We start from the raw sequence: 25264 nt of genomic DNA, 5'->3' as shown, positions 1-25264 counted from the left end.
CCTTCTTCGCACTCTTCAACCACTAGCAGGTCATCGATTTTCGCACCTCAGTAAGGGCAACTGAAATGATGAAAAAAAATTGACGTACTCGCAGAAAGGGGTGCAACACGAGGACTTCCAAGGGGTCACACATCCTAGTACTACTCTCGCCCAAGCACGCCTAACTTCGGAGTTCTTATGGGATCCGGTGCATTAGTGCTGGTATGATCGCACTCATCAACCCATCCGCACATTATTCTTTCATATCGTACGCTCCCGTACGCAGGTTCTGATATCACACCCTTCAGACGGCCATAACTTTTGAACCGGTAAGAGTTACGGAACCCACAGCATATCATCGCGAAGCTCTCGTCGAGCCCCTCGTCCCCAGCCCGAGCGAAGCTCGCTGCTAATGCCGGGGGTGGAAAAAAGGTCGTTTCGAGTCGTTTTGGGCACTCTTCGACCTTAAATGCTGCTTTTCGGCACGTTAAAGGCTGTGGGACCCGCTCGTTATCAGCGCGCGAAGAAGTTCGTGCCTTTCTTCTTCGCACTCTTCAACCACTAGCAGGTCATCGATGTTCGCACCTCAGTAAGAGCAACTGAAATGATGAAAAAAAATTGACGTACTCGCAGAAAGGGGTGCAACACGAGCACTTCCAAGGGGGTCACCCATCCTAGTACTAATCTCGCCAAAGCACGCTTAACTTCAGAGTTCTGATGGGATCCGGTGCATTAGTGCTGGTATGATCGCACCCATCAACCCATCCGCACATTATTCTTTCATATCGTACGCTCCCGTACGCAGGTTCTGATCTCACACCCTTCAGACGGCCATAACTTTTAAACCAGAAGGAGTTACGGGACCCACAACATATCATCGCGAAGCTCTCGCCGAGACCCTCGTCCCCATACCCGTGAGAAGCCCGCCGCTAATGCCGGGGGCAGAAAAAAGGTCATTTCGAGCCGTTTTGGGCACTTTTCGACCTTAAATGCTGCTTTTCGGCACGTTTAAGGCTGTGGGACCCGCTCGTTATCAGCGCGCGAAGAACTTCGTGCCTTTCTTCTTCGCACTCTTCAACCACTAGCAGGTCATCGATTTTCGCACCTCAGTAAGAGCAACTGAAATGATGAAAAAAAATTGGCGTACTCGCAGAAAGGGGTGCAATACAAGGACTTCCAAGGGGGTCACCCATCCTAGTACTACTCTCGCCCAAGCACGCTTAACTTCGGAGTTCTGATGGGATCCGGTGCATTAGTGCTGGTATGATCGCACCCATCAACCCATCCGCACATTACTCTTTCATATCGTACGCTCCCGTACGCAGGTTCTGATCTCCCACCCTTCAGACGACCATAACTTTTGAACCGGTAAGAGTTACGGAACCCACAGCATATCATCGCGAAGCTCTCGTCGAGCCCCTCGTCCCCAGCCCGAGCGAAGCTCGCTGCTAATGCCGGGGGTGGAAAAAAGGTCGTTCCGAGTCGTTTTGGGCACTCTTCGACCTTAAATGTTGCTTTTCGGCACGTTTAAGGCTGTGGGACCCGCTCGTTATCAGTGCGCGAAGAACTTCGTGCCTTTCTTCTTCGCACTCTTCAACCACTAGTAGGTCATCGATTTTCGCACCTCAGTAAGAGCAACTAAAATGATGAAAAAAAATTGGCGTACTCACAGAAAGGGGTGCAATACGAGGACTTCCAAGGGGGTCACCCATCCTAGTACTACTCTCGCCCAAGCACGCTTAACTTCGGAGTTCTGATGGGATCCGGTGCATTAGTGCTGGTATGATCGCACCCATCAACCCATCCGCACATTACTCTTTCATATCGTACGCTCCCGTACGCAGGTTCTGATCTCCACCCTTCAGACGGCCATAACTTTTTAACCGGTAAGAGTTACGGGACCCACAGCATATCATCGCGAAGCTCTCGTCAAGCCCCTCGTCCCCAGCTCCGAGCGAAGCCCGCCGCTAATGCTGGGTGTGGAAAAAAGGTCGTTTCGAGTCGTTTTGGACACTTTTCGACCTTAAATGCTGCTTTTCGGCACGTTTAAGGCTGTGGGACCTGCTCGTTATCAGCGCGTGAAGAACTTCGTGCCTTCCTTCTTCGACTCTTCAACCACTAGCAGGTCATCGATTTTCGCACCTCAGTAAGGGCAACTGAAATGATGAAAAAAAATTGACGTACTCGCAGAAAGGGGTGCAACACGAGGACTTCCCAGGGGGTCACCATCCTAGTACTACTCTCGCCCAAGCACGCTTAACTTCGGAGTTCTGATGGGATCCGGTGCATAAGTGCTGGTATGATCTCACCCATCAACCCATCCGAACTTTCTTCTTTCATATCGTACGCTCCCGTACGCAGGTTCTGATCTCCCACCCTTCACACGGCCATAACTTTTGAACCGGAAGGAGTTACGGGACCCACAACATATCATCGCAAAGCTCTCGCCGAGCCCCTCGTCCCCATACCCGTGCGAAGCCCGCCGCTAATGCCGGGGGCAGAAAAAAGGTCGTTTCGAGCCGTTTTGGGCACTTTTCGACCTTAAATGCTGCTTTTCGGCACGTTTAAGGCTGTGGGACCTGCTCGTTATCAGCGCGCGAAGAACTTCGTGCCTTCCTTCTTCGCACTCTTCAACCACTAGCAGGTCATCGATTTTCGCACCTCAGTAAGGGCAACTGAAATGATGAAAAAAAATTGACGTACTCGCAGAAAGGGGTGCAACACGAGGACTTCCAAGGGGTCACCCATCCTAGTACTACTCTCGCCCAAGCACGCCTAACTTCGGAGTTCTTATGGGATCCGGTGCATTAGTGCTGGTATGATCGCACTCATCAACCCATCCGCACATTATTCTTTCATATCGTACGCTCCCGTACGCAGGTTCTGATATCACACCCTTCAGACGGCCATAACTTTTAAACCAGAAAGAGTTACGGGACCCACAGCATATCATCGCGAAGCTCTCGCCGAGCACCTGGTCCCCAGCCTCGGGTGAAGCCAGCAGCTAATGTCGGGGGTGGAAAAAAGGTCGTTTCGAGCCGTTTTGGGCTCTTTTCGACCTTAAATGCTGCTTTTCAGCACGTTTAAGGCTGTGGGACCCGCTCGTTATCAGCGCGAGAAGAACTTCGTGCCTTTCTTCTTCGCACTCTTCAACCACTAGCAGGTCATCGATTTTCGCACCTCAGTAATGGCAACTGAAATGATGAAAAAAAATTGACGTATTCGCAGAAAGGGGTGCAACACGAGGACTTCCCAGGGGGTCACCATCCTAGTACTACTCTCGCCCAAGCACGCTTAACTTCGGAGTTCTGATGGGATCCGGTGCATAAGTGCTGGTATGATCTCACCCATCAACCCATCCGAACTTTCTTCTTTCATATCGTACGCTCCCGTACGCAGGTTCTGATCTCCCACCCTTCACACGGCCATAACTTTTGAACCGGAAGGAGTTACGGGACCCACAACATATCATCGCAAAGCTCTCGCTGAGCCCCTCGTCCCCATTCCCGTGCGAAGCCCGCCGCTAATGCCGGGGGCAGAAAAAAGGGCGTTTCGAGCCGTTTTGGGCACTTTTCGACCTTAAATGCTGCTTTTCGGCACGTTTAAGGCTGTGGGACCTGCTCGTTATCAGCGCGCGAAGAACTTCGTGCCTTCCTTCTTCGCACTCTTCAACCACTAGCAGGTCATCGATTTTCGCACCTCAGTAAGGGCAACTGAAATGATGAAAAAAAATTGACGTACTCGCAGAAAGGGGTGCAACACGAGGACTTCCAAGGGGTCACCCATCCTAGTACTACTCTCGCCCAAGCACGCCTAACTTCGGAGTTCTTATGGGATCCGGTGCATTAGTGCTGGTATGATCGCACTCATCAACCCATCCGCACATTATTCTTTCATATCGTACGCTCCCGTACGCAGGTTCTGATATCACACCCTTCAGACGGCCATAACTTTTAAACCAGAAAGAGTTACGGGACCCACAGCATATCATCGCGAAGCTCTCGCCGAGCACCTGGTCCCCAGCCCCGGGTGAAGCCAGCAGCTAATGTCGGGGGTGGAAAAAAGGTCGTTTCGAGCCGTTTTGGGCACTTTTCGACCTTAAATGCTGCTTTTCAGCACGTTTAAGGCTGTGGGACCCGCTCGTTATCAGCGCGTGAAGAACTTCGTGCCTTTCTTCTTCGCACTCTTCAACCACTAGCAGGTCATCGATTTTCGCACCTCAGTAATGGCAACTGAAATGATGAAAAAAAATTGACGTACTCGCAGAAAGGGGTGCAACACGAGGACTTCCCAGGGGGTCACCCATCCTAGTACTACTCTCGCCCAAGCACGCTTAACTTCGGAGTTCTGATGGGATCCGGTGCATTAGTGCTGGTATGATCGCACCCATCAAACCATCCGCACTTTATTCTTTCATATCGTACGCTCCCGTACGCAGGTTCTGATCTCCCACCCTTCAGACGGCCATAACTTTTGATCCGGAAGGAGTTACGGGACCCACAGCATATCATCGCGAAGCTCTCGCCGAGCCCCTCGTCCCCAGCCACGGGCGAAGCCCGCCGCTATAGCCGGGGGCGGAAAAAAGGTCGTTTCGAGCCGTTTTGGGCACTTTTCGACCTTAAATGCTGCTTTTCGGCACGTTTAACGCTGTGGGACCCACTCGTCATCAGCGCGCGAAGAACTTCGTGCCTTCCTTCTTCGCACTCTTCAACCACTAGCAGGTCATCGATTTTCGCACCTCAGTAAGAGCAACTGAAATGATGAAAAAAAAATTGACGTACTCGCAAAAAGGGGTGCAACACGAGGACTTCCCAGGGGGTCACCCATCCTAGTACTACTCTCGCCCAAGCACGCTTAACTTCGGAGTTCTGATGGGATCCGGTGCATAAGTGCTGGTATGATCTCACCCATCAACCCATCCGAACTTTCTTCTTTCATATTGTACGCTCCCGTACGCAGGTTCTGATCTCCCACCCTTCACACGGCCATAACTTTTGAACCGAAAGGAGTTACGGGACCCACAACATATCATCGCAAAGCTCTCGCCGAGCCCCTCGTCCCCATTCCCGCGCGAAGCCCGCCGCTAATGCCGGGGGCAGAAAAAAGGTCGTTTCGAGCCGTTTTGGGCACTTTTCGACCTTAAATGCTGCTTTTCGGCACGTTTAAGGCTGTGGGACCTGCTCGTTATCAGCGCGCGAAGAACTTCGTGCCTTCCTTCTTCGCACTCTTCAACCACTAGCAGGTCATCGATTTTCGCACCTCAGTAAGGGCAACTGAAATGATGAAAAAAAATTGACGTACTCGCAGAAAGGGGTGCAACACGAGGACTTCCAAGGGGTCACCCATCCTAGTACTACTCTCGCCCAAGCACGCCTAACTTCGGAGTTCTTATGGGATCCGGTGCATTAGTGCTGGTATGATCGCACTCATCAACCCATCCGCACATTATTCTTTCATATCGTACGCTCCCGTACGCAGGTTCTGATATCACACCCTTCAGACGGCCATAACTTTTAAACCAGAAAGAGTTACGGAACCCACAGCATATCATCGCGAAGCTCTCGCCGAGCACCTGGTCCCCAGCCCCGGGCGAAGCCAGCAGCTAATGTCGGGGGTGGAAAAAAGGTCGTTTCGAGCCGTTTTGGGCACTTTTCGACCTTAAATGCTGCTTTTCAGCACGTTTAAGGCTGTGGGACCCGCTCGTTATCAGCGCGTGAAGAACTTCGTGCCTTTCTTCTTCGCACTCTTCAACCACTAGCAGGTCATCGATTTCCGCACCTCAGTAATGGCAACTGAAATGATGAAAAAAAATTGACGTACTCGCAGAAAGGGGTGCAACACGAGGACTTCCCAGGGGGTCACCATCCTAGTACTACTCTCGCCCAAGCACGCTTAACTTCGGAGTTCTGATGGGATCCGGTGCATAAGTGCTGGTATGATCGCACCCATCAACCCATCCGAACTTTCTTCTTTCATATCGTACGCTCTCGTACGCAGGTTCTGATCTCCCACCCTTCACACGGCCATAACTTTTGAACCGGAAGGAGTTACGGGACCCACAGCATATCATCGCAAAGCTCTCGCCGAGCCCCTCGTCCCTAGCCACGGGCGAAGCCCGCTGCTAATGCCGGTGGTGGAAAAAAGGTCTTTTCGAGCCGTTTTGGGCACTTTTCGACCTTAAATGCTGCTTTTCGGCACGTTTAAGGCTGTGGGACCCGCTCGTTATCAGCGCGCGAAGAACTTCGTGCCTTTCTTCTTCGCACTCTTCAACCACTAGCAGGTCATCGATTTTCGCACCTCAGTAAGAGCAACTGAAATGATGAAAAAAAATTGGCGTACTCGCAGAAAGGGGTGCAATACGAGGACTTCCAAGGGGGTCACCCATCCTAGTACTACTTTCGCCCAAGCACGCTTAACTTCGGAGTTCTGATGGGATCCGGTGCATTATTGCTGGTATGATCGCACCCATCAACTCATCCGCACATTAATCTTTCATATCGTACGCGCCCGTACGCAGGTTCTGATCTCTCACACTTCAGACGGCCATAACTTTTGAACCGGTAAGAGTTACGGGACCCACAGCATATCATCGCGAAGCTCTCGTCGTGCCCCTCGTCCCCATTCCCGAGCGAAGCCCGCTGCTAATACCGGGGGTGGAAAAAAGGTCGTTTCAAGTCATTTTGGGAACTTTTTGACCACAAATGCTGCTTTTCGGCACGTTGAAGGCTGTGGGACCCGCTCGTTATCAGCGCGCGAAGAACTTCGTGCCATTCTTCTTCGCACTCTTCAACTACTAGCAGGTCATCGATTTTCGCACCTCAGTAAGAGCAACTGAAATGATGAAAAAAAATTGACGTACTTGCAGAAAGGGGTGCAACACGAGGACTTCCAAGGGGGTCACCCATCCTAGTACTACTCTCACCCAAGCACGCTTAACTTCAGAGTTCTGATGGGATCCGGTGCATTAGTGCTGGTATGATCGCAGCCATCAACCCATCCGCACATTATTCTTTCATATCGTACGCTCCCGTACGCAGGTTCTGATCTCACACTCTTCAGACGGCCATAACTTTTAAACCAGAAGGAGTTACGGGACCCACAACATATCATCGCGAAGCTCTCGCCGAGACCCTCGTCCCCATTCCCGTGCGAAGCCCGCCGCTAATGCCGGGGGCAGAAAAAAGGTTGTTTCGAGCCGTTTTGGGCACTTTTCGACCTTAAATGCTGCGTTTCGGCACGTTTAAGGCTATGGGACCTGCTCGTTATCAGCGCGCGAAGAACTTCGTGCCTTCCTTCTTCGCACTCTTCAACCAATAGCAGGTCATCGATTTTCGCACCTCAGTAAGGGCAACTGAAATGATGAAAAAAAATTGACGTACTCGCAGAAAGGGGTGCAACACGAGGACTTCCCAGGGGGTCACCCATCCTAGTACTACTCTCGCCCAAGCACGCCTAACTTCGGAGTTCTGATGGGATCCGGTGCATTAGTGCTGGTATGATCGCACTCATCAACCCATCCGCACATTATTCTTTCATATCGTACGCTCCCGTACGCAGGTTCTGATATAACACCCTTTAGACGGCCATAACTTTTAAACCAGAAAGAGTTACGGGACCCACAGCATATCATCGCGAAGCTCTCGCCGAGCCCCTCGTCCCCAGCCCCGGGCGAAGCCAACAGCTAATGTCGGGGGTGGAAAAAAGGTCGTTTCGAGCCGTTTTGGGCACTTTTCGACCTTAAATGCTGCTTTTCAGCACGTTTAAGGCTGTGGGACCCGCTCGTTATCAGCGCGTGAAGAACTTCGTGCCTTTCTTCTTCGCACTCTTCATCCACTAGCAGGTCATCGATTTTCGCACCTCAGTAATGGCAACTGAAATGATGAAAAAAAATTGACGTACTCGCAGAAAGGGGTGCAACACGAGGACTTCCCAGGGGGTCACCATCCTAGTACTACTCTCGCCCAAGCACGCTTAACTTCGGAGTTCTGATGGGATCCGGTGCATAAGTGCTGGTATGATCGCACCCATCATCCCATCCGAACTTTCTTCTTTCATATCGTACGCTCTCGTACGCAGGTTCTGATCTCCCACCCTTCACACGGCCATAACTTTTGAACCGGAAGGAATTACGGGACCCACAGCATATCATCGCAAAGCTCTCGCCGAGCCCCTCGGCCCCAGCCACGGGCGAAGCCCGCCGCTAATGCCGGTGGTGGAAAAAAGGTCTTTTCGAGCCGTTTTGGGCACTTTTCGACCTTAAATGCTGCTTTTCGGCACGTTTAAGGCTGTGGGACCCGCTCGTTATCAGCGCGCGAAGAACTTCGTGCCTTTCTTCTTCGCACTCTTCAACCACTAGCAGGTCATCGATTTTCGCACCTCAGTAAGAGCAACTGAAATGATGAAAAAAAATTGGCGTACTCGCAGAAAGGGGTGCAATACGAGGACTTCCAAGGGGGTCACCCATCCTAGTACTACTCTCGCCCAAGCACGCTTAACTTCGGAGTTCTGATGGGATCCGGTGCATTAGTGCTGGTATGATCGCACCCATCAACCCATCCGCACATTAATCTTTCATATCGTACGCGCCCGTACGCAGGTTCTGATCTCTCACACTTCAGACGGCCATAAATTTTGAACCGGTAAGAGTTACGGGACCCACAGCATATCATCGCGAAGCTCTCGTCTTGCCCCTCGTCCCCATTCCCGTGCGAAGCCCGCTGCTAATACAGGGGGTGGAAAAAAGGTCGTTTCAAGTCATTTTGGGAACTTTTTGACCATAAATGCTGCTTTTCGGCACGTTAAAGGCTGTGGGACCCGCTCGTTATCAGCGCGCGAAGAACTTCGTGCCATTCTTCTTCGCACTCTTCAACTACTAGCAGGTCATCGATTTTCGCACCTCAGTAAGAGCAACTGAAATGATGAAAAAAAATTGACGTACTTGCAGAAAGGGGTGCAACACGAGGACTTCCCAGGGGGTCACCATCCTAGTACTACTCTCGCCCAAGCACGCTTAACTTCGGAGTTCTGATGGGATCCGGTGCATAAGTGCTGGTATGATCGCACCCATCATCCCATCCGAACTTTCTTCTTTCATATCGTACGCTCTCGTACGCAGGTTCTGATCTCCCACCCTTCACACGGCCATAACTTTTGAACCGGAAGGAATTACGGGACCCACAGCATATCATCGCAAAGCTCTCGCCGAGCCCCTCGGCCCCAGCCACGGGCGAAGCCCGCCGCTAATGCCGGTGGTGGAAAAAAGGTCTTTTCGAGCCGTTTTGGGCACTTTTTGACCTTAAATGCTGCTTTTCGGCACGTTTAAGGCTGTGGGACCCGCTCGTTATCAGCGCGCGAAGAACTTCGTGCCTTTCTTCTTCGCACTCTTCAACCACTAGCAGGTCATCGATTTTCGCACCTCAGTAAGAGCAACTGAAATGATGAAAAAAAATTGGCGTACTCGCAGAAAGGGGTGCAATACGAGGACTTCCAAGGGGGTCACCCATCCTAGTACTACTCTCGCCCAAGCACGCTTAACTTCGGAGTTCTGATGGGATCCGGTGCATTAGTGCTGGTATGATCGCACCCATCAACCCATCCGCACATTAATCTTTCATATCGTACGCGCCCGTACGCAGGTTCTGATCTCTCACACTTCAGACGGCCATAAATTTTGAACCGGTAAGAGTTACGGGACCCACAGCATATCATCGCGAAGCTCTCGTCGTGGCCCTCGTCCCCATTCCCGTGCGAAGCCCGCTGCTAATACAGGGGGTGGAAAAAAGGTCGTTTCAAGTCATTTTGGGAACTTTTTGACCATAAATGCTGCTTTTCGGCACGTTAAAGGCTGTGGGACCCGCTCGTTATCAGCGCGCGAAGAACTTCGTGCCATTCTTCTTCGCACTCTTCAACTACTAGCAGGTCATCGATTTTCGCACCTCAGTAAGAGCAACTGAAATGATGAAAAAAAATTGACGTACTTGCAGAAAGGGGTGCAACACGAGGACTTCCAAGGGGGTCACCCATCCTAGTACTACTCTCACCCAAGCACGCTTAACTTCAGAGTTCTGATGGGATCCGGTGCATTAGTGCTGGTATGATCGCAGCCATCAACCCATCCGCACATTATTCTTTCATATCGTACGCTCCCGTACGCAGGTTCTGATCTCATACCCTTCAGACGGCCATAACTTTTAAACCAGAAGGAGTTACGGGACCCACAACATATCATCGCGAAGCTCTCGCCGAGACCCTCATCCCCATTCCAGTGCGAAGCCCGCCGCTAATGCCGGGGGCAGAAAAAAGGTTGTTTCGAGCCGTTTTGGGCACTTTTCGACCTTAAATGATGCGTTTCGGCACGTTTAAGGCCGTGGGACCTGCTCGTTATCAGCGCGCGAAGAACTTCGTGCCTTCCTTCTTCGCACTCTTCAACCACTAGCAGGTCATCGATTTTCGCACCTCAGTAAGGGCAACTGAAATGATGAAAAAAAATTGACGTACTCGCAGAAAGGGGTGCAACACGAGGACTTCCCAGGGGGTCACCCATCCTAGTACTACTCTCGCCCAAGCACGCCTAACTTCGGAGTTCTGATGGGATCCGGTGCATTAGTGCTGGTATGATCGCACTCATCAACCCATCCGCACATTATTCTTTCATACCGTACGCTCCCGTACGCAGGTTCTGATATAACACCCTTTAGACGGCCATAACTTTTAAACCAGAAAGAGTTACGGGACCCACAGCATATCATCGCGAAGCTCTCGTCGAGCCCCTTGTCCCCAGCCCCGGGCGAAGCCCACCGATAATGCCGGTGGTGGAAAAAAGGTCTTTTCGAGCCGTTTTGGGCACTTTTCGACCTTAAATGCTGCTTTTCGGCACGTTTAAGGATGTGGGACCCGCTCGTTATCAGCGCGCGAAGAACTTCGTGCCTTTCTTCTTCGCACTCTTCAACCACTAGCAGGTCATCGATTTTCGCACCTCAGTAAGAGCAACTGAAATGATGAAAAAAAATTGGCGTACTCGCAGAAAGGGGTGCAATACGAGGATTTCCAAGGGGGTCACCCATCCTAGTACTACTTTCGCCCAAGCACGCTTAACTTCGGAGTTCTGATGGGATCCGGTGCATTAGTGCTGGTATGATCGCACCCATCAACTCATCCGCACATTAATCTTTCATATCGTACGCGCCCGTACGCAGGTTCTGATCTCTCACACTTCAGACGGCCATAACTTTTGAACCGGTAAGAGTTACGGGACCCACAGCATATCATCGCGAAGCTCTCGTCGTGCCCCTCGTCCCCATTCCCGTGCGAAGCCCCCTGCTAATACCGGGGGTGGAAAAAAGGTCGTTTCAAGTCATTTTGGGAACTTTTTGGCCATAAATGCTGCTTTTCGGCACGTTAAAGGCTGTGGGACCCGCTCGTTATCAGCGCGCGAAGAACTTCGTGCCATTCTTCTTCGCACTCTTCAACTACTAGCAGGTCATCGATTTTCGCACCTCAGTAAGAGCAACTGAAATGATGAAAAAAAATTGACGTACTTGCAGAAAGGGGTGCAACACGAGGACTTCCAAGGGGGTCACCCATCCTAGTACTACTCTCACCCAAGCACGCTTAACTTCAGAGTTCTGATGGGATCCGGTGCATTAGTGCTGGTATGATCGCAGCCATCAATCCATCCGCACATTATTCTTTCATATCGTACGCTCCCGTACGCAGGTTCTGATCTCACACCCTTCAGACGGCCATAACTTTTAAACCAGAAGGAGTTACGGGACCCACAACATATCATCGCGAAGCTCTCGCCGAGACCCTCGTCCCCATTCCCGTGCGAAGCCCGCCGCTAATGCCGGGGGCAGAAAAAAGGTTGTTTCAAGCCGTTTTGGGCACTTTTCGACCTTAAATGCTGCATTTCGGCACGTTTAAGGCTGTGGGACCTGCTCGTTATCAGCGCGCGAAGAACTTCGTGCCTTCCTTCTTCGCACTCTTCAACCACTAGCAGGTCATCGATTTTCGCACCTCAGTAAGGGCAACTGAAATGATGAAAAAAAATTGACGTACTCGCAGAAAGGGGTGCAACACGAGGACTTCCCAGGGGGTCACCCATCCTAGTACTACTCTCGCCCAAGCACGCTTAACTTCGGAGTTCTGATGGGATCCGGTGCATTAGTGCTGGTATGATCGCACCCATCAACCCATCCGCACATTAATCTTTCATATCGTACGCGCCCGTACGCAGGTTCTGATCTCTCACACTTCAGACGGCCATAAATTTTGAACCGGTAAGAGTTACGGGACCCACAGCATATCATCGCGAAGCTCTCGTCGTGGCCCTCGTCCCCATTCCCGTGCGAAGCCCGCTGCTAATACAGGGGGTGGAAAAAAGGTCGTTTCAAGTCATTTTGGGAACTTTTTGACCATAAATGCTGCTTTTCGGCACGTTAAAGGCTGTGCGACCCGCTCGTTATCAGCGCGCGAAGAACTTCGTGCCATTCTTCTTCGCACTCTTCAACTACTAGCAGGTCATCGATTTTCGCACCTCAGTAAGAGCAACTGAAATGATGAAAAAAAATTGACGTACTTGCAGAAAGGGGTGCAACACGAGGACTTCCAAGGGGGTCACCCATCCTAGTACTACTCTCACCCAAGCACGCTTAACTTCAGAGTTCTGATGGGATCCGGTGCATTAGTGCTGGTATGATCGCAGCCATCAACCCATCCGCACATTATTCTTTCATATCGTACGCTCCCGTACGCAGGTTCTGATCTCATACCCTTCAGACGGCCATAACTTTTAAACCAGAAGGAGTTACGGGACCCACAACATATCATCGCGAAGCTCTCGCCGAGACCCTCATCCCCATTCCAGTGCGAAGCCCGCCGCTAATGCCGGGGGCAGAAAAAAGGTTGTTTCGAGCCGTTTTGGGCACTTTTCAACCTTAAATGATGCGTTTCTGCACGTTTAAGGCCGTGGGACCTGCTCGTTATCAGCGCGCGAAGAACTTCGTGCCTTCCTTCTTCGCACTCTTCAACCACTAGCAGGTCATCGATTTTCGCACCTCAGTAAGGGCAACTGAAATGATGAAAAAAAATTGACGTACTCGCAGAAAGGGGTGCAACACGAGGACTTCCCAGGGGGTCACCCATCCTAGTACTACTCTCGCCCAAGCACGCCTAACTTCGGAGTTCTGATGGGATCCGGTGCATTAGTGCTGGTATGATCGCACTCATCAACCCATCCGCACATTATTCTTTCATACCGTACGCTCCCGTACGCAGGTTCTGATATAACACCCTTTAGACGGCCATAACTTTTAAACCAGAAAGAGTTACGGGACCCACAGCATATCATCGCGAAGCTCTCGTCGAGCCCCTCGTCCCCAGCCCCGGGCGAAGCCCACCGATAATGCCGGTGGTGGAAAAAAGGTCTTTTCGAGCCGTTTTGGGCACTTTTCGACCTTAAATGCTGCTTTTCGGCACGTTTAAGGATGTGGGACCCGCTCGTTATCAGCGCGCGAAGAACTTCGTGCCTTTCTTCTTCGCACTCTTCAACCACTAGCAGGTCATCGATTTTCGCACCTCAGTAAGAGCAACTGAAATGATTAAAAAAAATTGGCGTACTCGCAGAAAGGGGTGCAATACGAGGACTTCCAAGGGGGTCACCCATCCTAGTACTACTTTCGCCCAAGCACGCTTAACTTCGGAGTTCTGATGGGATCCGGTGCATTAGTGCTGGTATGATCGCACCCATCAACTCATTCGCACATTAATCTTTCATATCGTACGCGCCCGTACGCAGGTTCTGATCTCTCACACTTCAGACGGCCATAACTTTTGAACCGGTAAGAGTTACGGGACCCACAGCATATCATCGCGAAGCTCTCGTCGTGCCCCTCGTCCCCATTCCCGTGCGAAGCCCGCTGCTAATACCGGGGGTGGAAAAAAGGTCGTTTCAAGTCATTTTGGGAACTTTTTGGCCATAAATGCTGCTTTTCGGCACGTTAAAGGCTGTGGGACCCGCTCGTTATCAGCGCGCGAAGAACTTCGTGCCATTCTTCTTCGCACTCTTCAACTACTAGCAGGTCATCGATTTTCGCACCTCAGTAAGAGCAACTGAAATGATGAAAAAAAATTGACGTACTTGCAGAAAGGGGTGCAACACGAGGACTTCCAAGGGGGTCACCCATCCTAGTACTACTCTCACCCAAGCACGCTTAACTTCAGAGTTCTGATGGGATCCGGTGCATTAGTGCTGGTATGATCGCAGCCATCAATCCATCTGCACATTATTCTTTCATATCGTACGCTCCCGTACGCAGGTTCTGATCTCACACCCTTCAGACGGCCATAACTTTTAAACCAGAAGGAGTTACGGGACCCACAACATATCATCGCGAAGCTCTCGCCGAGACCCTCGTCCCCATTCCCGTGCGAAGCCCGCCGCTAATGCCGGGGGCAGAAAAAAGGTTGTTTCGAGCCGTTTTGGGCACTTTTCGACCTTAAATGCTGCATTTCGGCACGTTTAAGGCTGTGGGACCTGCTCGTTATCAGCGCGCGAAGAACTTCGTGCCTTCCTTCTTCGCACTCTTCAACCACTAGCAGGTCATCGATTTTCGCACCTCAGTAAGGGCAACTGAAATGATGAAAAAAAATTGACGTACTCGCAAAAAGGGGTGCAACACGAGGACTTCCCAGGGGGTCACCCATCCTAGTACTACTCTCGCCCAAGCACGCTTAACTTCGGAGTTCTGATGGGATCCGGTGCATTAGTGCTGGTATGATCGCACTCATCAACCCATCCGCACATTATTCTTTCATACCGTACGCTCCCGTACGCAGGTTCTGATATAACACCCTTTAGACGGCCATAACTTTTAAACCAGAAAGAGTTACGGGACCCACAGCATATCATCGCGAAGCTCTCGTCGAGCCCCTCGTCCCCAGCCCCGGGCGAAGCCCACCGCTAATGCCGGTGGTGGAAAAAAGGTCTTTTCGAGCCGTTTTGGGTACTTTTCAACCTTAAATGCTGCTTTTCGGCACGTTTAAGGATGTGGGACCCGCTCGTTATCAGCGCGCGAAGAACTTCGTGCCTTTCTTCTTCGCACTCTTCAACCACTAGCAGGTCATCGATTTTCGCACCTCAGTAAGAGCAACTGAAATGATGAAAAAAAATTGGCGTACTCGCAGAAAGGGGTGCAATACGAGGACTTCCAAGGGGTTCACCCATCCTAGTACTACTTTCGCCCAAGCACGCTTAACTTCGGAGTTCTGATGGGATCCGGTGCATTAGTGCTGGTATGATCGCACCCATCAACTCATCCGCACATTAATCTTTCATATCGTACGCGCCCGTACGCAGGTTCTGATCTCTCACACTTCAGACGGCCATAACTTTTGAACCGATAAGAGTTACGGGACCCACAGCATATCATCGCGAAGCTCTCGTCGTGCCCCTCGTCCCCATTCCCGTGCGAAGCCCGCTGCTAATACCAGGGGTGGAAAAAAGGTCGTTTCAAGTCATTTTGGGAACTTTTTGACCATAAATGCTGCTTTTCGGCACGTTAAAGGCTGTGGGACCCGCTCGTTATCAGCGCGCGAAGAACTTCGTGCCATTCTTCTTCGCACTCTTCAACTACTAGCAGGTCATCGATTTTCGCACCTCAGTAAGAGCAACTGAAATGATGAAAAAAAATTGACGTACTTGCAGAAAGGGGTGCAACACGAGGATTTCCAAGGGGGTCACCCATCCTAGTACTACTCTCACCCAAGCACGCTTAACTTCAGAGTTCTGATGGGATCCGGTGCATTAGTGCTGGTATGATCGCAGCCATCAACCCATCCGCACATTATTCTTTCATATCGTACGCTCCCGTACGCAGGTTCTGATCTCACACCCTTCAGACGGCCATAACTTTTAAACCAGAAGGAGTTACGGGACCCACAACATATCATCGCGAAGCTCTCGCCGAGACCCTCGTCCCCACTCCCGTGCGAAGCCCGCCGCTAATGCCGGGGGCAGAAAAAAGGTTGTTTCGAGCCGTTTTGGGCACTTTTCGACCTTAAATGCTGCGTTTCGGCACGTTTAAGGCTGTGGGACCTGCTCGTTATCAGCGCGCGAAGAACTTCGTGCCTTCCTTCTTCGCACTCTTCAACCACTAGCAGGTCATCGATTTTCGCACCTCAGTAAGGGCAACTGAAATGATGAAAAAAAACTGACGTACTCGCAGAAAGGGGTGCAACACGAGGACTTCCCAGGGGGTCACCCATCCTAGTACTACTCTCGCCCAAGCACGCCTAACTTCGGAGTTCTGATGGGATCCGGTGCATTAGTGCTGGTATGATCGCACTCATCAACCCATCCGCACATTATTCTTTCATATCGTACGCTCCCGTACGCAGGTTCTGATATAACACCCTTTAGACGGCCATAACTTTTAAACCAGAAAGAGTTACGGGACCCACAGCATATCATCGCGAAGCTCTCGTCGAGCCCCTCGTCCCCAGCCCCGGGCGAAGCCCACCGCTAATGCCGGTGGTGGAAAAAAGGTCTTTTCGAGCCGTTTTGGGCACTTTTCGACTTTAAATGCTGCTTTTCGGCACGTTTAAGGATGTGGGACCCGCTCGTTATCAGCGCGCGAAGAACTTCGTGCCTTTCTTCTTCGCACTCTTCAACCACTAGCAGGTCATCGATTTTCGCACCTCAGTAAGAGCAACTGAAATGATGAAAAAAAATTGGCGTACTCGCAGAAAGGGGTGCAATACGAGGACTTCCAAGGGGGTCACCCATCCTAGTACTACTTTCGCCCAAGCACGCTTAACTTCGGAGTTCTGATGGGATCCGGTGCATTAGTGCTGGTATGATCACTCCCATCAACTCATCCGCACATTAATCTTTCATATCGTACGCGCCCGTACGCAGGTTCTGATCTCTCACACTTCAGACGGCCATAACTTTTGAACCGGTAAGAGTTACGGGACCCACAGCATATCATCGCGAAGCTCTCGTCGTGTACCCTCGTCCCCATTCCCGTGCGAAGCCCGCTGCTAATACCGGGGGTGGAAAAAAGGTCGTTTCAAGTCATTTTGGGAACTTTTTGACCATAAATGCTGCTTTTCGGCACGTTAAAGGCTGTGGGACCCGCTCGTTATCAGCGCGCGAAGAACTTCGTGCCATTCTTCTTCGCACTCTTCAACTACTAGCAGGTCATCGATTTTCGCACCTCAGTAAGAGCAACTGAAATGATGAAAAAAAATTGATGTATTCGCAGAAAGGGGTGCAACACGAGGACTTCCAAGGGGGTCACCCATCCTAGTACTATTCTCACCCAAGCACGCTTAACTTCAGAGTTCTGATGGGATCCGGTGCATTAGTGCTGGTATGATCGCAGCCATCAACCCATCCGCACATTATTCTTTCATATCGTACGCTCCCGTACGCAGGTTCTGATCTCACACCCTACAGACGGCCATAACTTTTAAACCAGAAGAAGTTACGGGACCCACAACATATCATCGCGAAGCTCTCGCCGAGACCCTCGTCCCCATTTCCGTGCGAAGCCCGCCGCTAATGCCGGGGGCAGAAAAAAGGTCGTTTCGAGCCGTTTTGGGCACTTTTCGACCTTAAATGCTGCTTTTCGGCACGTTTAAGGCTGTGGGACCTGCTCGTTATCAGCGTGCGAAGAACTTCGTGCCTTCCTTCTTCGCACTCTTCAACCACTAGCAGGTCATCGATTTTCGCACCTCAGTAAGAGCAACTGAAATGATGAAAAAAAATTGACGTACTCGCAAAAAGGGGTGCAACACGAGGACTTCCCAGGGGGTCACCCATCCTAGTACTACTCTCGCCCAAGCACGCTTAACTTCGGAGTTCTGATGGGATCCGGTGCATAAGTGCTGGTATGATCGCACCCATCAACCCATCCGAACTTTCTTCTTTCATATCGTACGCTCTCGTACGCAGGTTCTGATCTCCCACCCTTCACACAGCCATAACTTTTGAACCGGAAGGAGTTACGGGACCCACAGCATATCATCGCAAAGCTCTCGCCGAGCCCCTCGTCCCCAGCCACGGGCGAAGCCCGCCGCTAATGCCGGGGGTGGAAAAAAGGTCTTTTCGAGCCGTTTTGGGCACTTTTCGAACTTAAAATGCTGCTTTTCGGCACGTTTAAGGCTGTGGGACCCGCTCGTTATCAGCGCGCGAAGAACTTCGTGCCTTTCTTCTTCGCACTCTTCAACCACTAGCAGGTCATCGATTTTCGCACCTCAGTAAGAGCAACTGAAATGATGAACAAAAATTGGCGTACTCGCAGAAAGGGGTGCAATACGAGGACTTCCAAGGGGGTCACCCATCCTAGTACTACTCTACCCCAAGCACGCTTAACTTCAGAGTTCTGATGGGATCCGGTGCATTAGTGCTGGTATGATCGCAGCCATCAACCCATCCGCACATTATTCTTTCATATCGTACGCTCCCGTACGCAGGTTCTGATCTCACACCCTTCAGACGGCCATAACTTTTAAACCAGAAGGAGTTACGGGACCCACAACATATCATCGCGAAGCTCTCGCCGAGACCCTCGTCCCCATTTCCGTGCGAAGCCCGCCGCTAATGCCGGGGGCAGAAAAAAGGTCGTTTCGAGCCGTTTTGGGCACTTTTCGACCTTAAATGCTGCTTTTCGGCACGTTTAAGGCTGTGGGACCTGCTCGTTATCAGCGCGCAAAGAACTTCGTGCCTTCCTTCTTCGCACTCTTCAACCACTAGCAGGTCATCGATTTTCGCACCTCAGTAAGGGCAACTGAAATGATGAAAAAAAATTGACGTACTCGCAGAAAGGGGTGCAACACGAGGACTTCCCAGGGGGTCACCCATCCTAGTACTACTCTCGCCCAAGCACGCCTAACTTCGGAGTTCTGATGGGATCCGGTGCATTAGTGCTGGTATGATCGCACTCATCAACCCATCCGCACATTATTCTTTCATATCGTACGCTCCCGTACGCAGGTTCTGATATCACACCCTTCAGACGGCCATAACTTTTAAACCAGAAAGAGTTACGGGACCCACAGCATATCATCGCGAAGCTCTCGCCGAGCCCCTCGTCCCCAGCCCCGGGCGAAGCCAACAGCTAATGTCGGGGGTGGAAAAAAGGTCGTTTCGAGCCGTTTTGGGCAGTTTTCGACCTTAAATGCTGCTTTTCAGCACGTTTAAGGCTGTGGGACCCGCTCGTTATCAGCGCGTGAAGAACTTCGTGCCTTTCTTCTTCGCACTCTTCAACCACTAGCAGGTCATCGATTTTCGCACCTCAGTAATGGCAACTGAAATGATGAAAAAAAATTGACGTACTCGCAGAAAGGGGTGCAACACGAGGACTTCCCAGGGGGTCACCATCCTAGTACTACTCTCGCCCAAGCACGCTTAACTTCGGAGTTCTGATGGGATCCGGTGCATAAGTGCTGGTATGATCGCACCCATCAACCCATCCGAACTTTCTTCTTTCATATCGTACGCTCTCGTACGCAGGTTCTGATCTCCCACCCTTCAGACGGCCATAACTTTTGATCCGGAAGGAGTTACGGGACCCACAGCATATCATCGCGAAGCTCTCGCCGAGCCCCTCGTCCCCAGCCACGGGCGAAGCCCGCCGCTAATGCCGGTGGTGGAAAAAAGGTCTTTTCGAGCCGTTTTGGGCACTTTTCGACCTTAAATGCTGCTTTTCGACACGTTTAAGGCTGTGGGACCCGCTCGTTATCAGCGCGCGAAAAACTTCGTGCCTTTCTTCTTCGCACTCTTCAACCACTAGCAGGTCATCGATTTTCGCACCTCAGTAAGAGCAACTGAAATGGTGAAAAAAAATTGGCGTACTCGCAGAAAGGGGTGCAATACGAGGACTTCCAAGGGGGTCACCCATCCTAGTACTACTCTCGCCCAAGCACGCTTAACTTCGGAGTTCTGATGGGATCCGGTGCATTAGTGCTGGTATGATCGCACCCATCAACCCATCCGCACATTAATCTTTCATATCGTACGCGCCCGTACGCAGGTTCTGATCTCTCACACTTCAGACAGCCATAAATTTTGAACCGGTAAGAGTTACGGGACCCACAGCATATCATCGCGAAGCTCTCGTCGAGCCCCTCGTCCCCATTCCCATGCGAAGCCTGCTGCTAATGCCGGGGGCAGAAAAAAGGTCGTTTCGAGCCGTTTTGGGCACTTTTCGACCTTAAATGCTGCTTTTAGGCACGTTTAAGGCTGTGGGACCTGCTCGTTATCAGCGCGCGAAGAACTTCGTGCCTTCCTTCTTCGCACTCTTCAACCACTAGCAGGTCATCGATTTTCGCACCTCAGTAAGGGCAACTAAAATGATGAAAAAAAATTGACGTACTCGCAGAAAGGGGTGCAACACGAGGACTTCCCAGGGGGTCACCCATCCTAGTACTACTCTCGCCCAAACACGCCTAACTTCGGAGTTCTGATGGGATCCGGTGCATTAGTGCTGGTATGATCGCACTCATCAACCCATCCGCACATTATTCTTTCATATCGTACGCTCCCGTACGCAGGTTCTGATATCACACCCTTCAGACGGCCATAACTTTTAAACTAGAAAGAGTTACGGGACCCACAGCATATCATCGCGAAGCTCTCGCCGAGCCCCTCGTCCCCAGCCCCGGGCGAAGCCAGCAGCTAATGTCGGGGGTAGAAAAAAGGTCGTTTCGAGCCGTTTTGGGCACTTTTCGACCTTAAATGCTGCTTTTCAGCACGTTTAAGGCTGTGGGACCCGCTCGTTATCAGCGCGTGAAGAACTTCGTGCCTTTCTTCTTCGCACTCTTCAACCACTAGCAGGTCATCGATTTTCGCACCTCAGTAATGGCAACTGAAATGATGAAAAAAAATTGATGTACTCGCAGAAAGGGGTGCAACACGAGGACTTCCCAGGGGGTCACCATCCTAGTACTACTCTCGCCCAAGTACGCTTAACTTCGGAGTTCTGATGGGATCCGGTGCATTAGTGCTGGTATGATCGCACCCATCAAACCATCCGAACTTTATTCTTTCATATCGTACGCTCTCGTACGCAGGTTCTGATCTCCCACCCTTCAGACGGCCATAACTTTTGATCCGGAAGGAGTTACGGGACCCACAGCATATCATCGCGAAGCTCTCGCCGAGCCCCTCGTCCCCAGCCACGGGCGAAGCCCGCCGCTATAGCCGGGGGCGGAAAAAAGGTCGTTTCGAGCCGTTTTGGGCACTTTTCGACCTTAAATGCTGCTTTTCGGCACGTTTAACGCTGTGGGACCCACTCGTCATCAGCGCGCGAAGAACTTCGTGCCTTCCTTCTTCGCACTGTTCAACCACTAGCAGGTCATCGATTTTCGCACCTCAGTAAGAGCAACTGAAATGATGAAAAAAAATTGGCGTACTCGCAGAAAGGGGTGCAATACGAGGACTTCCCAGGGGGTCACCCATCCTAGTACTACTCTCCCCCAAGCACGCTTAACTTCAGAGTTCTGATGGGATCCGGTGCATTAGTGCTGGTATGATCGCAGCCACCAACCCATCCGCACATTATTCTTTCATATCGTACGCTCCCGTACGCAGGTTCTGATCTCACACCCTTCAGACGGCCATAACTTTTAAACCAGAAGGAGTTACGGGACCCACAACATATCATCGCGAAGCTCTCGCCGAGACCCTCGTCCCCATTACCGTGCGAAGCCCGCCGCTAATGCCGGGGGCAGAAAAAAGGTCGTTTCGAGCCGTTTTGGGCACTTTTCGACCTTAAATGCTGCTTTTAGGCACGTTTAAGGCTGTGGGACCTGCTCGTTATCAGCGCGCGAAGAACTTCGTGCCTTCCTTCTTCGCACTCTTCAACCACTAGCAGGTCATCGATTTTCGCACCTCAGTAAGGGCAACTAAAATGATGAAAAAAAATTGACGTACTCGCAGAAAGGGGTGCAACACGAGGACTTCCCAGGGGGTCACCCATCCTAGTACTACTCTCGCCCAAACACGCCTAACTTCGGAGTTCTGATGGGATCCGGTGCATTAGTGCTGGTATGATCGCACTCATCAACCCATCCGCACATTATTCTTTCATATCGTACGCTCCCGTACGCAGGTTCTGATATCACACCCTTCAGACGGCCATAACTTTTAAACTAGAAAGAGTTACGGGACCCACAGCATATCATCGCGAAGCTCTCGCCGAGCCCCTCGTCCCCAGCCCCGGGCGAAGCCAGCAGCTAATGTCGGGGGTAGAAAAAAGGTCGTTTCGAGCCGTTTTGGGCACTTTTCGACCTTAAATGCTGCTTTTCAGCACGTTTAAGGCTGTGGGACCCGCTCGTTATCAGCGCGTGAAGAACTTCGTGCCTTTCTTCTTCGCACTCTTCAACCACTAGCAGGTCATCGATTTTCGCACCTCAGTAATGGCAACTGAAATGATGAAAAAAAATTGATGTACTCGCAGAAAGGGGTGCAACACGAGGACTTCCCAGGGGGTCACCATCCTAGTACTACTCTCGCCCAAGCACGCTTAACTTCGGAGTTCTGATGGGATCCGGTGCATAAGTGCTGGTATGATCGCACCCATCAACCCATCCGAACTTTCTTCTTTCATATCGTACGCTCTCGTACGCAGGTTCTGATCTCCCACCCTTCACACGGCCATAACTTTTGAACCGGAAGGAGTTACGGGACCCACAGCATATCATCGCACAGCTCTCGCCAAGCCCCTCGTCCCCAGCCACGGGCGAAGCCCGCCGCTAATGCCGGGGGTGGAAAAAAGGTCTTTTCGAGCCGTTTTGGGCACTTTTCGACCTTAAAATGCTGCTTTTCGGCACGTTAAAGGCTGTGGGACCCGCTCGTTATCAGCGCGCGAAGAAATTCGTGCCTTTCTTCTTCGCACTCTTCAACCACTAGCAGGTCATCGATTTTCGCACCTCAGTAAGAGCAACTGAAATGATGAACAAAAATTGGCGTACTCGCAGAAAGGGGTGCAATACGAGGACTTCCAAGGGGGTCACCCATCCTAGTACTACTCTCCCCCAAGCACGCTTAACTTCAGAGTTCTGATGGGATCCGGTGCATTAGTGCTGGTATGATCGCAGCCACCAACCCATCCGCACATTATTCTTTCATATCGTACGCTCCCGTACGCAGGTTCTGATCTCACACCCTTCAGACGGCCATAACTTTTAAACCAGAAGGAGTTACGGGACCCACAACATATCATCGCGAAGCTCTCGCCGAGACCCTCGTCCCCATTACCGTGCGAAGCCCGCCGCTAATGCCGGGGGCAGAAAAAAAGTCGTTTCGAGCCGTTTTGGGCACTTTTCGACCTTAAATGCTGCTTTTAGGCACGTTTAAGGCTGTGGGACCTGCTCGTTATCAGCGCGCGAAGAACTTCGTGCCTTCCTTCTTCGCACTCTTCAACCACTAGCAGGTCATCGATTTTCGCACCTCAGTAAGGGCAACTAAAATGATGAAAAAAAATTGACGTACTCGCAGAAAGGGGTGCAACACGAGGACTTCCCAGGGGGTCACCCATCCTAGTACTACTCTCGCCCAAACACGCCTAACTTCGGAGTTCTGATGGGATCCGGTGCATTAGTGCTGGTATGATCGCACTCATCAACCCATCCGCACATTATTCTTTCATATCGTACGCTCCCGTACGCAGGTTCTGATATCACACCCTTCAGACGGCCATAACTTTTAAACTAGAAAGAGTTACGGGACCCACAGCATATCATCGCGAAGCTCTCGCCGAGCCCCTCGTCCCCAGCCCCGGGCGAAGCCAGCAGCTAATGTCGGGGGTAGAAAAAAGGTCGTTTCGAGCCGTTTTGGGCACTTTTCGACCTTAAATGCTGCTTTTCAGCACGTTTAAGGCTGTGGGACCCGCTCGTTATCAGCGCGTGAAGAACTTCGTGCCTTTCTTCTTCGCACTCTTCAACCACTAGCAGGTCATCGATTTTCGCACCTCAGTAATGACAACTGAAATGATGAAAAAAAATTGACGTACTCGCAGAAAGGGGTGCAACACGAGGACTTCCCAGGGGGTCACCATCCTAGTACTACTCTCGCCCAAGCACGCTTAACTTCGGAGTTCTGATGGGATCCGGTGCATAAGTGCTGGTATGATCGCACCCATCAACCCATCCGAACTTTCTTCTTTCATATCGTACGCTCTCGTACGCAGGTTCTGATCTCCCACCCTTCACACGGCCATAACTTTTGAACCGGAAGGAGTTACGGGACCCACAACATATCATCGCAAAGCTCTCGCCGAGCCCCTCGTCCCCAGCCACGGGCGAAGCCCGCCGCTAATGCCGGGGGTGGAAAAAAGGTCTTTTCGAGCCGTTTTGGGCATTTTTCGACCTTAAAATGCTGCTTTTCGGCACGTTTAAGGCTGTGGGACCTGCTCGTTATCAGCGCGCGAAGAACTTCGTGCCTTTCTTCTTTGCACTCTTCAACCACTAGCAGGTCATCGATTTTCGCACCTCAGTAAGAGCAACTGAAATGATGAACAAAAATGGGCGTACTCGCAGAAAGGGGTGCAATACGAGGACTTCCAAGGGGGTCACCCATCCTAGTACTACTCTCCCCCAAGCACGCTTAACTTCAGAGTTCTGATGGGATCCGGTGCATTAGTGCTGGTATGATCGCACTCATCAACCCATCCGCACTTTATTCTTTCATATCGTACGCTCCCGTACGCAGGTTCTGATCTCCCACCCTTCAGACGGCCATAACTTTTGATCCGGATGGAGTTACGGGACCCACAGCATATCATCGCGAAGCTCTCGCCGAGCCCCTCGTCCCCAGCCACGGGCGAAGCCAGCAACTAATGTCGGGGGTAGAAAAAAGGTCGTTTCGAGCCGTTTGGGCACTTTTCGACCTTAAATGCTGCTTTTCGGCACGTTTAAGGCTGTGGGACCGGCTCGTTATCAGCGCGTGAAGTACTTCGTGCCTTTCTTCTTCGCACTGTTCAACCACTAGCAGGTCATCGATTTTCGCACCTCAGTAAGAGCAACTGAAATGATGAAAAAAAAATTGACGTACTCGCAAAAAGGGGTGCAACACGAGGACTTCCCAGGGGGTCACCCATCCTAGTACTACTCTCGCCCAAGCACGCTTAACTTCGGAGTTCTGATGGGATCCGGTGCATTAGTGCTGGTATGATCGCACCCATCAACCCATCCGAACTTTCTTCTTTCATATCGTACGCTCTCGTACGCAGGTTCTGATCTCCCACCCTTCACACGGCCATAACTTTTGAACCGGAAGGAG

General features: G+C 51.3%; 49 non-coding genes across 49 annotated transcripts; all 49 read right to left on the bottom strand.

The window, feature by feature from the left end:
- Nucleotides 1-97: 97 nt before the first annotated feature.
- On the bottom strand, nt 98-215 carry LOC121749887. Its single transcript, XR_006039696.1, has one exon. It is a non-coding gene; the product is annotated as a 5S ribosomal RNA (ribosomal RNA).
- A 400-nt stretch (nt 216-615) lies between these two features.
- LOC121749873 lies at nt 616-734 on the bottom strand. The gene has a single exon (XR_006039683.1). It is a non-coding gene; the product is annotated as a 5S ribosomal RNA (ribosomal RNA).
- A 401-nt stretch (nt 735-1135) lies between these two features.
- On the bottom strand, nt 1136-1254 carry LOC121749979. The gene has a single exon (XR_006039780.1). It is a non-coding gene; the product is annotated as a 5S ribosomal RNA (ribosomal RNA).
- A 400-nt stretch (nt 1255-1654) lies between these two features.
- LOC121749923 lies at nt 1655-1773 on the bottom strand. Its single transcript, XR_006039727.1, has one exon. It is a non-coding gene; the product is annotated as a 5S ribosomal RNA (ribosomal RNA).
- A 399-nt stretch (nt 1774-2172) lies between these two features.
- Nucleotides 2173-2290, bottom strand: LOC121749871. The gene has a single exon (XR_006039681.1). It is a non-coding gene; the product is annotated as a 5S ribosomal RNA (ribosomal RNA).
- Nucleotides 2291-2691: 401 nt separating this feature from the next.
- Nucleotides 2692-2809, bottom strand: LOC121749882. Its single transcript, XR_006039692.1, has one exon. It is a non-coding gene; the product is annotated as a 5S ribosomal RNA (ribosomal RNA).
- A 401-nt stretch (nt 2810-3210) lies between these two features.
- LOC121749870 lies at nt 3211-3328 on the bottom strand. The gene has a single exon (XR_006039680.1). It is a non-coding gene; the product is annotated as a 5S ribosomal RNA (ribosomal RNA).
- Nucleotides 3329-3729: 401 nt separating this feature from the next.
- Nucleotides 3730-3847, bottom strand: LOC121749881. The gene has a single exon (XR_006039691.1). It is a non-coding gene; the product is annotated as a 5S ribosomal RNA (ribosomal RNA).
- A 401-nt stretch (nt 3848-4248) lies between these two features.
- Nucleotides 4249-4367, bottom strand: LOC121749987. Its single transcript, XR_006039788.1, has one exon. It is a non-coding gene; the product is annotated as a 5S ribosomal RNA (ribosomal RNA).
- Nucleotides 4368-4769: 402 nt separating this feature from the next.
- LOC121749985 lies at nt 4770-4888 on the bottom strand. Its single transcript, XR_006039786.1, has one exon. It is a non-coding gene; the product is annotated as a 5S ribosomal RNA (ribosomal RNA).
- Nucleotides 4889-5289: 401 nt separating this feature from the next.
- Nucleotides 5290-5407, bottom strand: LOC121749880. Its single transcript, XR_006039690.1, has one exon. It is a non-coding gene; the product is annotated as a 5S ribosomal RNA (ribosomal RNA).
- A 401-nt stretch (nt 5408-5808) lies between these two features.
- Nucleotides 5809-5926, bottom strand: LOC121750003. The gene has a single exon (XR_006039803.1). It is a non-coding gene; the product is annotated as a 5S ribosomal RNA (ribosomal RNA).
- Nucleotides 5927-6327: 401 nt separating this feature from the next.
- Nucleotides 6328-6446, bottom strand: LOC121750010. Its single transcript, XR_006039809.1, has one exon. It is a non-coding gene; the product is annotated as a 5S ribosomal RNA (ribosomal RNA).
- A 401-nt stretch (nt 6447-6847) lies between these two features.
- LOC121749865 lies at nt 6848-6966 on the bottom strand. Its single transcript, XR_006039675.1, has one exon. It is a non-coding gene; the product is annotated as a 5S ribosomal RNA (ribosomal RNA).
- A 401-nt stretch (nt 6967-7367) lies between these two features.
- LOC121749996 lies at nt 7368-7486 on the bottom strand. The gene has a single exon (XR_006039796.1). It is a non-coding gene; the product is annotated as a 5S ribosomal RNA (ribosomal RNA).
- A 401-nt stretch (nt 7487-7887) lies between these two features.
- LOC121750002 lies at nt 7888-8005 on the bottom strand. The gene has a single exon (XR_006039802.1). It is a non-coding gene; the product is annotated as a 5S ribosomal RNA (ribosomal RNA).
- A 401-nt stretch (nt 8006-8406) lies between these two features.
- On the bottom strand, nt 8407-8525 carry LOC121749911. The gene has a single exon (XR_006039718.1). It is a non-coding gene; the product is annotated as a 5S ribosomal RNA (ribosomal RNA).
- Nucleotides 8526-8926: 401 nt separating this feature from the next.
- LOC121750001 lies at nt 8927-9044 on the bottom strand. Its single transcript, XR_006039801.1, has one exon. It is a non-coding gene; the product is annotated as a 5S ribosomal RNA (ribosomal RNA).
- A 401-nt stretch (nt 9045-9445) lies between these two features.
- Nucleotides 9446-9564, bottom strand: LOC121749900. Its single transcript, XR_006039709.1, has one exon. It is a non-coding gene; the product is annotated as a 5S ribosomal RNA (ribosomal RNA).
- A 401-nt stretch (nt 9565-9965) lies between these two features.
- Nucleotides 9966-10084, bottom strand: LOC121749864. Its single transcript, XR_006039674.1, has one exon. It is a non-coding gene; the product is annotated as a 5S ribosomal RNA (ribosomal RNA).
- Nucleotides 10085-10485: 401 nt separating this feature from the next.
- Nucleotides 10486-10604, bottom strand: LOC121749995. Its single transcript, XR_006039795.1, has one exon. It is a non-coding gene; the product is annotated as a 5S ribosomal RNA (ribosomal RNA).
- Nucleotides 10605-11005: 401 nt separating this feature from the next.
- On the bottom strand, nt 11006-11124 carry LOC121749990. Its single transcript, XR_006039791.1, has one exon. It is a non-coding gene; the product is annotated as a 5S ribosomal RNA (ribosomal RNA).
- A 401-nt stretch (nt 11125-11525) lies between these two features.
- Nucleotides 11526-11644, bottom strand: LOC121749863. The gene has a single exon (XR_006039673.1). It is a non-coding gene; the product is annotated as a 5S ribosomal RNA (ribosomal RNA).
- Nucleotides 11645-12045: 401 nt separating this feature from the next.
- Nucleotides 12046-12164, bottom strand: LOC121749974. Its single transcript, XR_006039775.1, has one exon. It is a non-coding gene; the product is annotated as a 5S ribosomal RNA (ribosomal RNA).
- Nucleotides 12165-12565: 401 nt separating this feature from the next.
- On the bottom strand, nt 12566-12684 carry LOC121749862. Its single transcript, XR_006039672.1, has one exon. It is a non-coding gene; the product is annotated as a 5S ribosomal RNA (ribosomal RNA).
- A 401-nt stretch (nt 12685-13085) lies between these two features.
- On the bottom strand, nt 13086-13204 carry LOC121749994. Its single transcript, XR_006039794.1, has one exon. It is a non-coding gene; the product is annotated as a 5S ribosomal RNA (ribosomal RNA).
- A 401-nt stretch (nt 13205-13605) lies between these two features.
- LOC121749986 lies at nt 13606-13724 on the bottom strand. Its single transcript, XR_006039787.1, has one exon. It is a non-coding gene; the product is annotated as a 5S ribosomal RNA (ribosomal RNA).
- A 401-nt stretch (nt 13725-14125) lies between these two features.
- Nucleotides 14126-14244, bottom strand: LOC121750016. The gene has a single exon (XR_006039815.1). It is a non-coding gene; the product is annotated as a 5S ribosomal RNA (ribosomal RNA).
- Nucleotides 14245-14645: 401 nt separating this feature from the next.
- On the bottom strand, nt 14646-14764 carry LOC121749878. The gene has a single exon (XR_006039688.1). It is a non-coding gene; the product is annotated as a 5S ribosomal RNA (ribosomal RNA).
- Nucleotides 14765-15165: 401 nt separating this feature from the next.
- LOC121750015 lies at nt 15166-15284 on the bottom strand. Its single transcript, XR_006039814.1, has one exon. It is a non-coding gene; the product is annotated as a 5S ribosomal RNA (ribosomal RNA).
- A 401-nt stretch (nt 15285-15685) lies between these two features.
- Nucleotides 15686-15804, bottom strand: LOC121749869. The gene has a single exon (XR_006039679.1). It is a non-coding gene; the product is annotated as a 5S ribosomal RNA (ribosomal RNA).
- A 401-nt stretch (nt 15805-16205) lies between these two features.
- On the bottom strand, nt 16206-16324 carry LOC121749993. Its single transcript, XR_006039793.1, has one exon. It is a non-coding gene; the product is annotated as a 5S ribosomal RNA (ribosomal RNA).
- A 401-nt stretch (nt 16325-16725) lies between these two features.
- Nucleotides 16726-16844, bottom strand: LOC121750007. The gene has a single exon (XR_006039807.1). It is a non-coding gene; the product is annotated as a 5S ribosomal RNA (ribosomal RNA).
- A 402-nt stretch (nt 16845-17246) lies between these two features.
- LOC121749874 lies at nt 17247-17365 on the bottom strand. Its single transcript, XR_006039684.1, has one exon. It is a non-coding gene; the product is annotated as a 5S ribosomal RNA (ribosomal RNA).
- Nucleotides 17366-17766: 401 nt separating this feature from the next.
- On the bottom strand, nt 17767-17885 carry LOC121749999. The gene has a single exon (XR_006039799.1). It is a non-coding gene; the product is annotated as a 5S ribosomal RNA (ribosomal RNA).
- Nucleotides 17886-18287: 402 nt separating this feature from the next.
- LOC121749886 lies at nt 18288-18406 on the bottom strand. The gene has a single exon (XR_006039695.1). It is a non-coding gene; the product is annotated as a 5S ribosomal RNA (ribosomal RNA).
- Nucleotides 18407-18807: 401 nt separating this feature from the next.
- Nucleotides 18808-18926, bottom strand: LOC121749991. Its single transcript, XR_006039792.1, has one exon. It is a non-coding gene; the product is annotated as a 5S ribosomal RNA (ribosomal RNA).
- Nucleotides 18927-19327: 401 nt separating this feature from the next.
- LOC121750000 lies at nt 19328-19445 on the bottom strand. Its single transcript, XR_006039800.1, has one exon. It is a non-coding gene; the product is annotated as a 5S ribosomal RNA (ribosomal RNA).
- A 401-nt stretch (nt 19446-19846) lies between these two features.
- Nucleotides 19847-19965, bottom strand: LOC121749889. The gene has a single exon (XR_006039698.1). It is a non-coding gene; the product is annotated as a 5S ribosomal RNA (ribosomal RNA).
- A 401-nt stretch (nt 19966-20366) lies between these two features.
- On the bottom strand, nt 20367-20485 carry LOC121750006. The gene has a single exon (XR_006039806.1). It is a non-coding gene; the product is annotated as a 5S ribosomal RNA (ribosomal RNA).
- Nucleotides 20486-20886: 401 nt separating this feature from the next.
- LOC121750009 lies at nt 20887-21004 on the bottom strand. The gene has a single exon (XR_006039808.1). It is a non-coding gene; the product is annotated as a 5S ribosomal RNA (ribosomal RNA).
- Nucleotides 21005-21405: 401 nt separating this feature from the next.
- Nucleotides 21406-21524, bottom strand: LOC121749866. Its single transcript, XR_006039676.1, has one exon. It is a non-coding gene; the product is annotated as a 5S ribosomal RNA (ribosomal RNA).
- A 401-nt stretch (nt 21525-21925) lies between these two features.
- LOC121750005 lies at nt 21926-22044 on the bottom strand. Its single transcript, XR_006039805.1, has one exon. It is a non-coding gene; the product is annotated as a 5S ribosomal RNA (ribosomal RNA).
- A 401-nt stretch (nt 22045-22445) lies between these two features.
- On the bottom strand, nt 22446-22563 carry LOC121749998. Its single transcript, XR_006039798.1, has one exon. It is a non-coding gene; the product is annotated as a 5S ribosomal RNA (ribosomal RNA).
- Nucleotides 22564-22965: 402 nt separating this feature from the next.
- LOC121749877 lies at nt 22966-23084 on the bottom strand. The gene has a single exon (XR_006039687.1). It is a non-coding gene; the product is annotated as a 5S ribosomal RNA (ribosomal RNA).
- A 401-nt stretch (nt 23085-23485) lies between these two features.
- Nucleotides 23486-23604, bottom strand: LOC121750004. The gene has a single exon (XR_006039804.1). It is a non-coding gene; the product is annotated as a 5S ribosomal RNA (ribosomal RNA).
- Nucleotides 23605-24005: 401 nt separating this feature from the next.
- On the bottom strand, nt 24006-24123 carry LOC121749997. The gene has a single exon (XR_006039797.1). It is a non-coding gene; the product is annotated as a 5S ribosomal RNA (ribosomal RNA).
- Nucleotides 24124-24525: 402 nt separating this feature from the next.
- On the bottom strand, nt 24526-24644 carry LOC121749875. The gene has a single exon (XR_006039685.1). It is a non-coding gene; the product is annotated as a 5S ribosomal RNA (ribosomal RNA).
- A 401-nt stretch (nt 24645-25045) lies between these two features.
- Nucleotides 25046-25164, bottom strand: LOC121749861. Its single transcript, XR_006039671.1, has one exon. It is a non-coding gene; the product is annotated as a 5S ribosomal RNA (ribosomal RNA).
- Nucleotides 25165-25264: the final 100 nt, after the last annotated feature.

The sequence above is a fragment of the Salvia splendens genome, chromosome 9, assembly GCF_004379255.2.
Source record: "Salvia splendens isolate huo1 chromosome 9, SspV2, whole genome shotgun sequence".
Taxonomy (NCBI): Eukaryota; Viridiplantae; Streptophyta; class Magnoliopsida; order Lamiales; family Lamiaceae; genus Salvia; species Salvia splendens.
This window is presented reverse-complemented; position numbering and strand designations above follow the sequence as displayed.